Source organism: Parasteatoda tepidariorum, chromosome 8 (genome assembly GCF_982258835.1).
Source record: "Parasteatoda tepidariorum strain Cologne lab strain chromosome 8, Ptep-v5.0, whole genome shotgun sequence".
NCBI lineage: Eukaryota > Metazoa > Arthropoda > Arachnida > Araneae > Theridiidae > Parasteatoda > Parasteatoda tepidariorum.
Genome location: NC_141762.1, coordinates 20,152,527 through 20,163,663, shown reverse-complemented (window position 1 = coordinate 20,163,663; position 11,137 = coordinate 20,152,527).

The window sequence follows — 11,137 nt, the reverse complement described above, 5'->3', positions numbered from 1 at the left end:
AATACTTTCTTAACCATTTAAGAATGCCACTACTGGATTTGGCATGATAAATTTCACTATCCCACAAAATTTTAATTCTAATTAATTTCATGAATCAAAATGAAAACATAGTAAAACGCATTTAGAACAAACAACAACAAAAATTATGCCCTCAACTGTAACTTATTGAAAAAGATAAATCAAAAGTTATTGTGAGCTCTTAAATCTTATTTTTAGCATATAAAACTAATCCAACAAAATGAATATATCAATAATTTTACTGTGTTAATGCACTCATCAGTTCATTGATTTGGAAACATTTTACTATAGTTTGTGAATGAGTAATAATTTTAAATTATATTTTCTCCAAAAACGTATTTTTAACTGGTTATCTCAATACATTTGGTTTCTAGCAGGTTAATTCTTCTACTGTGGAGCAAACTGTAGGAGGTTTTGATAGTTACCTTCTCCATGTAACACAAATTTGGTTTAGTTTCTTTGAAAAAGCTTTTCACAAAGAAGAGTTTGTCCCAATGCTTGATCTAAGAGAAGCCTATTTTAACTGTTTCGTTTTCAGTGCAAATGCTTGCCTCATATTGAGGTGATCTCCGAACCCAAAAAAGAGGCTTAACCAGTTCTATTACATAACGAGTTCTGGTTTGCATATGTTTCAAGAGTAGAAAAACCTGTCCACGCTCTTAAGAGCCAGTTTTTGTTTAGATTCAAAGCAAAGATGAAGATAAAATTTTCGTTTTGGCTTTACAATCAACGTGACTATATCACATAATTAAAGAGTTGACTAGTTGTCCATTTAACATGTGTCAAAATTTATGTATGAGTCGTCTGTCCATTGTTAATAGTAAAAATGTCTATCTGACCAATTGAAAAATTTAAGAAATTGTATCAGTGTAGTTTCTATTTTTCATAAATTATTTTTTAGTTATTGGTAAAGTCTTGTAAACTATGCGGAAATATTTTTAAAACTAGGCGGAAGATTTGGAAAAAAATATCCTATTAATTTTCTTCCTTGTTTTAATTACAATATTTTAATAACTATACTAAAGGTTTTTGCTAAGTTTACACCCATATTCAACTTAACAGCGATAATTAAAATGAAGTGATGTTAAGAGGCTTAACATTCTTTCAAAATTTTTCTTTATTTTGTTAAAATTTAGCTATATACATACAACTTTTACTATATACTATAGAACTATATACATACAACTTTTGACCGTATACTAAATGAAGTAGCCTAGGGAACACATTCCTTGCTTTTCTTATAGTTCTGTAAATCTTTCTGATTTTTCGAATCCAATTACGAATCTATTTCAATACAATTAAGTTAGAACTTCGTTTAACATGCTCTTTGTATGCAGCGTATTTGAGTTTTATCGAATTTTCCTCATTCCTGGAATGTTTTCAAATATCGGTATTTAAGTTGGCCATTTTTTATGCTTCACAAACTCGAGCAGCTATGAAGTTTAATAATGTTAATGTATAAACCTATGAATGGGTAGAAAGTCACGGATAATGTGCTAAAAAGATTTTCAAAGTTGGAAAAAGAGCTGTTAAATGAAGATATTTTGAAAATTTTAGATTGTGAGAAAACGTGCGGCGATTATGCAGATAATTTTGATTTTCTAGTTTTCCACATCTTTACACAGTTTGTAAGGATCTAGCTAATAAATAATGGACAAATAAATCCATTTTGAAGATTTTTCATTCACTACACCGTCAATTTATTTAAAAGATACCATATGTTCAACAGAATAACTGCAGAAAGAAATACTATGAAAAAATTTTAATATATCAAATGAATATATTAATTATAAAGTTCATCATTGGCAGATGTCTCCATAGAAAAATCTGGAGTCAATCTTTCAATAGATCGACGAGGTATGCCGTTTATACCTGTGTTTTTATTTCTAAGTAATTTTTAAAATAGTTCTTCAGTAATAAATATTAGGAATTTTCATATTTGGCATAAATATTATAAAATCAGACCGAGTACCCTATTTTTACCGGATACCCGGAATCGGCCTAATTGTAGTTTTCACCGGGCACCCGGATTCTACAATCTTTAAGAATCCGGTACATACCGGCTCAAACTTTTCTGTGCAGTGTTAGGAATAAATTTCAGCTCCCTGCTATGATTGAAAGTCTAGAATGGTAATTTTAGTAATTCATAAGTTAATAACTATTAAAACACTTTATGCTGCAGGAAATTACTTTGATTTTTTTTTCCTTTTTTAAAATGATCTGCATTAGAATTCCTAATGACAATGGTGATTAAAAGGAATAAAAAAAAGAGTTTTATACTTTCAGTTTTTATTTAATTTTTTTTTAAAAGTATTTCTGTAATTAGTTCTACTTATATCAACTAAGAATGAATTCAATGGATAAGTGAAAAAAAATTTAATAAAATATTGTATAACACCCTACGCCAAAAAATAGCAATGCAAATAATTGGCTTTATAAATGTAGCATGAATTTTAAAAAATAAAAAAAAATTTCTTTAAAAATTATAATTTTTTTGCTTAATATTTTTTCGAAATATGTTGCGTTTTATGAGCAATAAGAAAATTGAAAAAACAAAATAAGTGAAAATTTGGATCTAAGAATACGGATCAATAATTTTATATTAGAGATCGAAATGGGCTATGGATGTAGTGCGTCAGCATCAGAATTTTTTATCTATGATGTGACAACATTAGGCACGCTTTTATCATTAGCGTGTGGATGGCCATAGGAATTGGAATTTTTTATGCTTGAGAACTACTGAACTCAAAACTGCATCATGAAAATTTTAAAATATAATTTTGATATTCTATATTTGCGAAAAACATTATAGATGGGGTAAGCTCAGTTAATACATTCTCATACATCTGAGCACTGGCAAAGCCTCCTAGAGTAGGGGAACAAGCCGTAATCATCTCACTGTGACGTCAACAGCCGGGTCCCTTCCTTCCGTAAGAATAGAGTCGATTTATGAGTTTTTTCATGTTGTTAAATCGCGGTGAGTGATTGCTGATTTGAGAAGGCATTTTTTTTAAAGTATTTAACATATTTTTAGCAAGGCAAAATATGAAACATTTTTTAAGGGATGATTGAAAATGTGTTTACTTTTATTTACAAATAGTTTTATTATTATTATTTTCAACGATTTCGTCATTTTGATTTGCTACAATTTTAATAAAATTATCAGATGCTACTGAAATAAATTTATAAAATAATGTTAAGAAACAGTGTTTCAGTTATCAAAAAAATTTAATTCAACATTAGCAGAGAATTAAATCTCGGTGGGTGATTGTTAATTTGAGGAGGTATTTTTTCAAAGAATTTAACATATTTTTAGAAAGACAAAATAAGAAACATTTTTTTAAGGGATGATTGAAAATGTGCTTACTTTTATTTACAAATAGTTTTATTATTATTTTCAATGATTTCGTCATTTTAATTTGATACAATTTTAATAAAATTATCAGCTGAAACGAATTTATAAAATAATGTTAAGAAACAGTGTTTCAATTATCAAAAAAATTTAATTCAGCATTTAGCAGATATACCATTTCAATTCATAAAAATTAAATTTCTTTGTTATTATAAACATAATAATGCATTACTTTAATTAAAAAAAACTGCTTATAAAACATAATTTCATCATATGTTATACATATATTTGATATATTACACATAATTATAAAAAAAATATTTCAATCTAATCTACTAATAATGTAAACATAAGCAATCCCAAAATCACCACTCAATCACCAATTGTACCCAAAAATCATTAATTAAAGACTTCAAAAAAGAACACTACATTTCAGTCTCAGTAAAGTGTTTATTGTCATTAAATAAAAAATCCTTTACTAAAATTGTATATATCTTAAAAACATTGTTTTACCCAAAATTATAACAATAAAGTTTTAATAAGGTATCATAAAATAATTTTAAAAAATAGACAATAAAATCATCACATAAAACAAGTAAAGAAATAATGTTTTTTTTTTATTACAAGCAAAAATTATATTTTATTTGAAGTAAAAATTAATAGCACATCAAAGCTTCCACTAAAAATGTTTTCAGTTTAGTTTAGAATTATACAATAAAATTTCAATAAGACAGATTTTATTAATTTAAAATACATAGACAAAAACTTATAATTTGTTTAGTTTGCAGTTATTGTGTGGATTTTTAAAATTCACGCTATTTATGAGTTCACCAGCATTTGATATTTATATTTAACTTTTGAAGGCAAAAATCATTTTAATGCTTAAAAATAAATACCTAATGCACTTATATAAAAAGTGAAATAATGAACTACATAGACTAAATTTGGAGGTGAAACTCAACAACGAAGAAAATATTTACCAAGGACCACCATAGTGCAAATTTGAGATGTAAAAGTTTTCATTAATACAATAGATATTCAGCATTTACTGAAGTTTGAAAATTTATATCTAAATCACATTATCTTATTATCTTGAACTGAAGAATATATATTTTTAAAACTTTTTCGTTAATTTTTAAACTTTTCCAACACCAAGTTTTGAACAATTTTAAAACTCTGTAACATTGTAACTGTACTTAGCTATGCCAGAATCCTTAAACATTTATATTTAAATTTTCACAAATCATAGAACTATGTTTTAACAACTTTTTCCTTACGTTCAAAGCTGTTAAGTGTAAAACTTCCAATGGACTGACTTATTTTAAAAGCAAGTTTTATGTACATATATACATATACTTTACATATATAGATATATATAAAGTTGTTTCAATACTGTTTTTAAAGAAATTATCACTTAATAAAAAATATCTATAAATACACAAATACTTATTTATATACATATATACACACACTGTTAGGATTGACATATTTTAGAAAAGCATCAATTCTTCAAAACTATGTAAAGTTTGTTTACCTTGTAAGAAAAATATTAGTTAAAAATAAAATATTCGGCTTAAAACTACAAACGAAGGTGCAAATGATAGACAGTGAACCAACTTATGATATTGTTTTAAAATATATTGCTCGGTCATTCTTTTAACGCATTTCAGAGAAAAGTTATCTAATAATAAGTTAAGGTAACAGATCCGACATTTTGACTTAAATGCTAATCATTAGCAAAGGTTAATTTCGACTTTATTTTTGAAAATCACTCACATATCTATCAATTGCAATTTATATAAATATCTATTGGAAGTAAATTTTTATAGGTTGATCAACTAAAATTTAATGAATATTGTTATATAATGTAATCACCATAAAGGTGATTACATTATATAACAATAACTAACAACTTTCCAGATGACGTAACCGATTGTTGCGATCGCGAATTAGAGTTTAATGAAATTTGCTTTGAACATAGGATGATATAATACAAGAGTTAATGATTATTTAACAATAATAGTGAAAAAATATGATCGTGTGTATCAGGGCCGGATTTACGTATAAGCTAAATAAGCTGTAGCTTGGGGCCCCCAGATCCAACTTTTTCCTTCTTTTTTTAAAGTTTTATTCGGAGCTGGAGCCCTCTGAAGCCTAAAAAATTTTTTTTTTCTTTTTTACATTGGCGAACGCTTTTCAAAATCTAATAGAAGTGTTTACAAATATAAAATAATTGTTCTCTTCACTTTTTTAACTAAAAGAGCAATAAAAAGGCCTTTTGAATGATGAAAATATCCTGTAGCTTTCGTAGCTACCAGTGATGGGAATAGTCCATGGATCCTAAAAAGCGGTACTCCATGGAGTAGTCAAATCGCAGCCTCAATTTACACTGTGGGAAATGTTTTCAGCTTCTTTAAATTGCTGTGGGCTCTTTTGTCTACAGAAACACCCTTTTGTCTGATTTCAGGGCAAAAAATTTCTAGGGCTGTGGGAGAATTTTGTTTAGGGTCACTCTGTTTCGAGATTTCCGTTTGTGTCTCATTGTCGTTAAAGAGCTTCTCGTTTAATTTTAACTTTTCTTTTTTGCAAAATATATTTTTTCCAATTTATTACAAAAGCTTTTTTTCCTTTTAATTATCCTAAATATTTTAACTAGCTTAATTGTTTAATTTACTTAATTATTGTAATTGATTTTAATTTGTTATTTTCCAAATTAATCATACATGAATCCGTGAACTCCTTTCTTTATTTATTTAAATGGTGGGCCACTATTCAATTCCCTCTTTGACAGGCCTATCTGCCAAAATTCTTGATTTGGTTTATTTTGGATGAAATTGAGATAACAGATGTGGTTTTACTTTAATTCTGCTCACTGCTAATAGACAGATGCAACATGTGATATTGCTTGATAGAGCATTGAAATCAAGTGATCATCAGCTAAACAAATATTTAAATATATACGTAAAAAATATTGTTCAAACCTCCTGTCTGACCAAATTTTCCATGTATCCCCGAAATATGCATTATGTTTAATTTGTAAAATATGATATTTCGTACACAAAATTCCTTTATTTAGTTAGCTTATGATTTTATTGTTTATTGATCATACTTGTTTCGATTTTTAACTCCCTGATTTTTGTTGTTATTATGCGTTTAAAGTTAATAAGGCAATTTATAAGGATTTCAAATTTTTAAAGCAAAGTCGAAATAACTTCTTAAAATTGCAAATTGAAACTATTTATAAACTTTTGGCAGATTTGTTTTTATTTTAAATCTGTGCATTTAATTTAATAAAATAGAAACAAATAAAAAATAAGTTTAAAAAATATAAATAAATGACTAGATAAAATATAAAACTGTGTTGTCAATGAAAAGGAACATATCTTTTAAACAATTTGAGTATTAATAAATTATTTAAAAATAAACAATTTTAGAAGTTAGAAAAGTTTTTTGATTTGTTTAAAAGGTAAATTTGGTCCCATCATTTGATCAAGAGACTATTTAATATCTGTTTCTAAGAAGCAGTAGATCGCGTGTGGGTGTGTGGATGATGTAAGTAAAAGAGGCATACAAAAAAAGCCAATTTAACTTCAGTTAATGCCCTCGATATTATATTTTTAAACTCCTCGTAAAAATGTAGTAAAAAAGTTATACAAATTAATTGTCACAAACAAATTAATATTAAGTAAGAACGAATCAAAAATGATATCGAAATATACTGAATCACTAATGAGACAGGCGGGATGAAACACATCGAAACCAATTTGATTAAATAGTAAAACTAGAAAGTGTTTCAAAAATGCGGACATGTATCAGGCTTCAATTTTTTTTACTGCCACAAAATTTATCAGGGACAATTCGTTAGATTTCAATACGGGTTATGTTTTTTCTTTAATTAAGTATTATTAAACATTAACTAATATTTGTCTTTCAAAGCTTTTCATTCTGTAATAACGAATGTCAAGCATTTAAAGTATCTAGTTCAAGAATGTCAAGTATCTAAATAACTTCATTTATTAAATTTAAAAAAAAAATAATAATAAATAAATATCTGCAAGGCAGGTGTGTATATTTGGGGCTGATGATTACGAAATCTAACACAAAACTGTAAGATCGCGGGTTCTATTCCAGCTGATGACAGTTTTTAATTATTATTTCTTAATACTGAAAAATGTATTTCTTATTTTTTTTTAAAGTATGCATGTTAAAAACTAATAATTTAACAAGTATTTAAAAAACTAGAAAGCTACGCCCCCTGTTCATTTTGCACACTAACCCTAATGGTTGCCTCTGATTAATCATTGCAGATTAAGAGGAAAAACGGTTTATTTCCATCTTTTTACTCTACAAAAATTACGATTGAATTTCTATTTACATTTTGAAGATGACTAAAATTTGAAAATCAATAAAATTGGTACGTCCTGCAGACTTATTACCCAGTGAAGATGGACTCAAGGGCACTGAGTTCGAATCCCAGTGTTGACTGGTCGATACGAATTCTACACCCGGCTTACACCAGCCACTGTGCCGAAGTAAAATATCCTCAGTGGTAGACGGATCATAGGTTAGAGTCCTCTTGTTGTCAGACTGACAGTGGAAAGCTTTTGTGGTTTTCCTCATCATGTAACTTAAATGCTGGTCAGTTCCATCAAAACGTCCCCCTCCAAGACAAAAATTTCTTCCAATACTTGATCCTGGAGTTCCCTTGTGTTCTGAATTGAGTTTAAAATTAGAAGTCTAATAAGTTGAACATTAGTAGTCGTAAACTCGAAATTGGGTTGGCTGTTCAATGACTATTATAAAATAAACTAATAATTTGTATGGGATAGCCTGGTTGGTAGGGCGTTGAACTCGTGTTCGTGAGAATAGGATTTCGAATCCAGCCGGCCGAAGAATACCCATGTATAAAATGGTGACTGGTGCATGTTAAATCTGCCGTGGTCACAAAGTCCTCTAAGTTCTCACAACAAATCAATACCTCTGGGTACTGATCCAATTTTCTTGTCTTCTGGATTGAGTTCAAAATTATAAGGTGATTATTCAATATTATACGGAGTTAAACATTTGTAGTCGTAAACTCAAAATTAAGTCGGCTGTTCAACGGCAGTTATAAAAAAGAATAAAACTAATAATCAAATTGTATTTTCTTATGTTTCTTCTAACTCCTTGCTTATTTTTGACACACCTTCATAATTTCATGTTTCTAAGAGTCATAGAGCAGCAAAGCGAAATGTAACGTTAAAAAAAAAAACAATTTAGAAAAAAAAAAAATTCGCAAAAAAAAAAAAAAAAAAAAAAAAAAAAAAAAAAAAAAAAACATTTAAAATTCTAAATAACATATATTCAGAATTTCAAGAAGAAAATAAAAACTCTGTTAAACATATAATGGTTCTTCTAACATGCCAAATCTTTACTCTGTGCTTATGATGTTCTTAAAATGAGTTTCTGTTTTTTTCCTCGTTCAAAAAATATGTGCAAAATAATAGAAAGGCTCTACATTATAGTCCCATCACAATCAATATATTTAACAATCAAGCAATATTATCAAATTTTTAATAATATAATGTTAATATTCAGCAATAAAAAATACGACAGTTTACTTTAGGTGTATAGAAATAGAATTGAACTTAAAAGGGCCCCATCATTTTCAGTAGCTTAGGGCCCCGCCAAGCTTAAATCCGGCCCTGGTGTGTATCGAGTCATCAGAGTATGAAAAGTGTGAAAGCATCGGGACAAAAACTGCTGATAAGTAGTGCATTATTTCGTATAGCCCCCTGGATTATTTCGATAACTGATCCTATTAGTTAAGAAAAGCTGTAGTTGTAGTTGGAAAGCTGTTAGTTTGTAGCACCACGCCACTGAGTTTGAGGTCTAGAGGTCAGACTAGCTAATTCATCCGGAAAGTATTTTCACAGTCTACAAAAGCTTTGATAAAGTCTATGTGACCACGCGAAGTCTATGTGACCATCCTCAAAGTCTTAGTTCATCTTTCTAAAGTATGCATAGAGCAAAGGGTATGCAGTTACACAGCCTGATGCTTATTCTGACTTTATAAATCAATATGTATATTTTTTTCTGTGATGGTCTTTTTCTTGAACATTAAAGGACAGCTCCCTTTGGAATAGACGACAATTGACCATGGTTTATACTTTTATATGGAGAAATCCAGAGACCCACTACTTTTTCTACAATACCTGTAAAATCAACCATCATGGAAATTTTAATTTCAAGGCTTGATAACGGTGTCGAAAGTTTAGCTGGTCGAAATTTTTGATGTGTCTGCACACTGAGCTTAAGATTTACATGTGCCAGCTAATTGTCTGGGAAATTAAGGTGCTCTGTTCGCAATGCTGACCATACTGCCACCATTATGCCGTTAATCGCGAAATTGTGGAGCTTTTACCTTAATGACCACCTTAAGCGACCCATGGGTTGCTGCGGGAATGTGTTTTTTTTACTTTTCGCCATCTTATATGAGAAGTAAAAGAAGCTGACGAACATTACAGACCACATTATGTCCCTCATACCATTGGTCACCAAACTGTTCAGTCTAAGGGACCATTAATACTAAATACAAAAAATTTGCCTTATGGAAATACGGAGTTGAAAATGAAATCCTGATTGGCGAAATTTATTTATCATCTCATTTCCGAATTCTAATTTTTACGCATCCGGTAAAAGCGGCCAATTGATTTCGGGCTTTGCTTGGCTGCCGCCGCTTTTCACAAATATCAAAATCATCATTAGCATCCTTATCGCATAATCGATGTTCAAGTTTTCGCACTCCTTTGTGAACCAATGGGTCAAGGGCCGATCTCACTCATTCTCTTTTGCATCTCAAATTTGTCAATGTTGATGTTGTAGTTAATTTACGTCGCACTAGAGCTGCACAATGGGCTATTGGCGACGGTCTGGGAAACATCCCTGAGGACGGTCCATGCCATCACAATTTTGATCCTCTGCAAAGGGAATGGCACCCCCGCTTCAGTAGCCCGAAGACCTGCACGCGAAGTCGAGAAGTTTATGGTGGAACAGTTTAACGAGGATCAATACCGCGCATCTTCGGTCCCTACTCAGACTGATCCAAGTGGTCACCCACCCGCACACTGACCGCAGCCAGTGATGCTTGACGTCGGTGATCTGCTGGGAACCTTGTCTTGGTGATCAGTCCACTGCGGGATCTCAAACTTCGCATACCTGATTTTTTTGCATCCAGTTTGAGTAGTTCTTAAGCAACATACTTTTTTTTTTTTAAAAAATTTCAATAAATAACTAAATGAGTGCCAAATCTAATTTTTAGGTGTTTTTGATTTTAGAAATGAACGTTTTGAAAAGTAATCTAGATATAGCGGGCTGGATAATTATAGTAGATTTCTAGTCCCGCAGTGGACTGATCGTTAAGACACGGTTTCCATCAGATCACCGAAGTCAAGCATCACTGGCTGCGGTCAGTGTGCGGGTGGGGAACTCACTTGGATCAGTCTGCGTAAGGACCGAGGGTGTGCGGTATTGGTCCTCGTTAAACTGTGCTACCGTATAGTGCTCGACTTCACGTGCAGGTCGTTGGCCTACCGAAGCGGGGGTGCCATCCCCTCTGCAGAGGAACTAAATTGTGATGGCATGTCTTCGGATCATCCTCAGGGATGCTTCCCAGACCGTCGTCAATAGCCCATTGTGCAGCTCTAGTGCGACGTAAATGAGCTACAACAACAACAAGTAGATCTCTAATAATAAGAAAGCTAGAAGTTCAAAATTTATGATATCCTG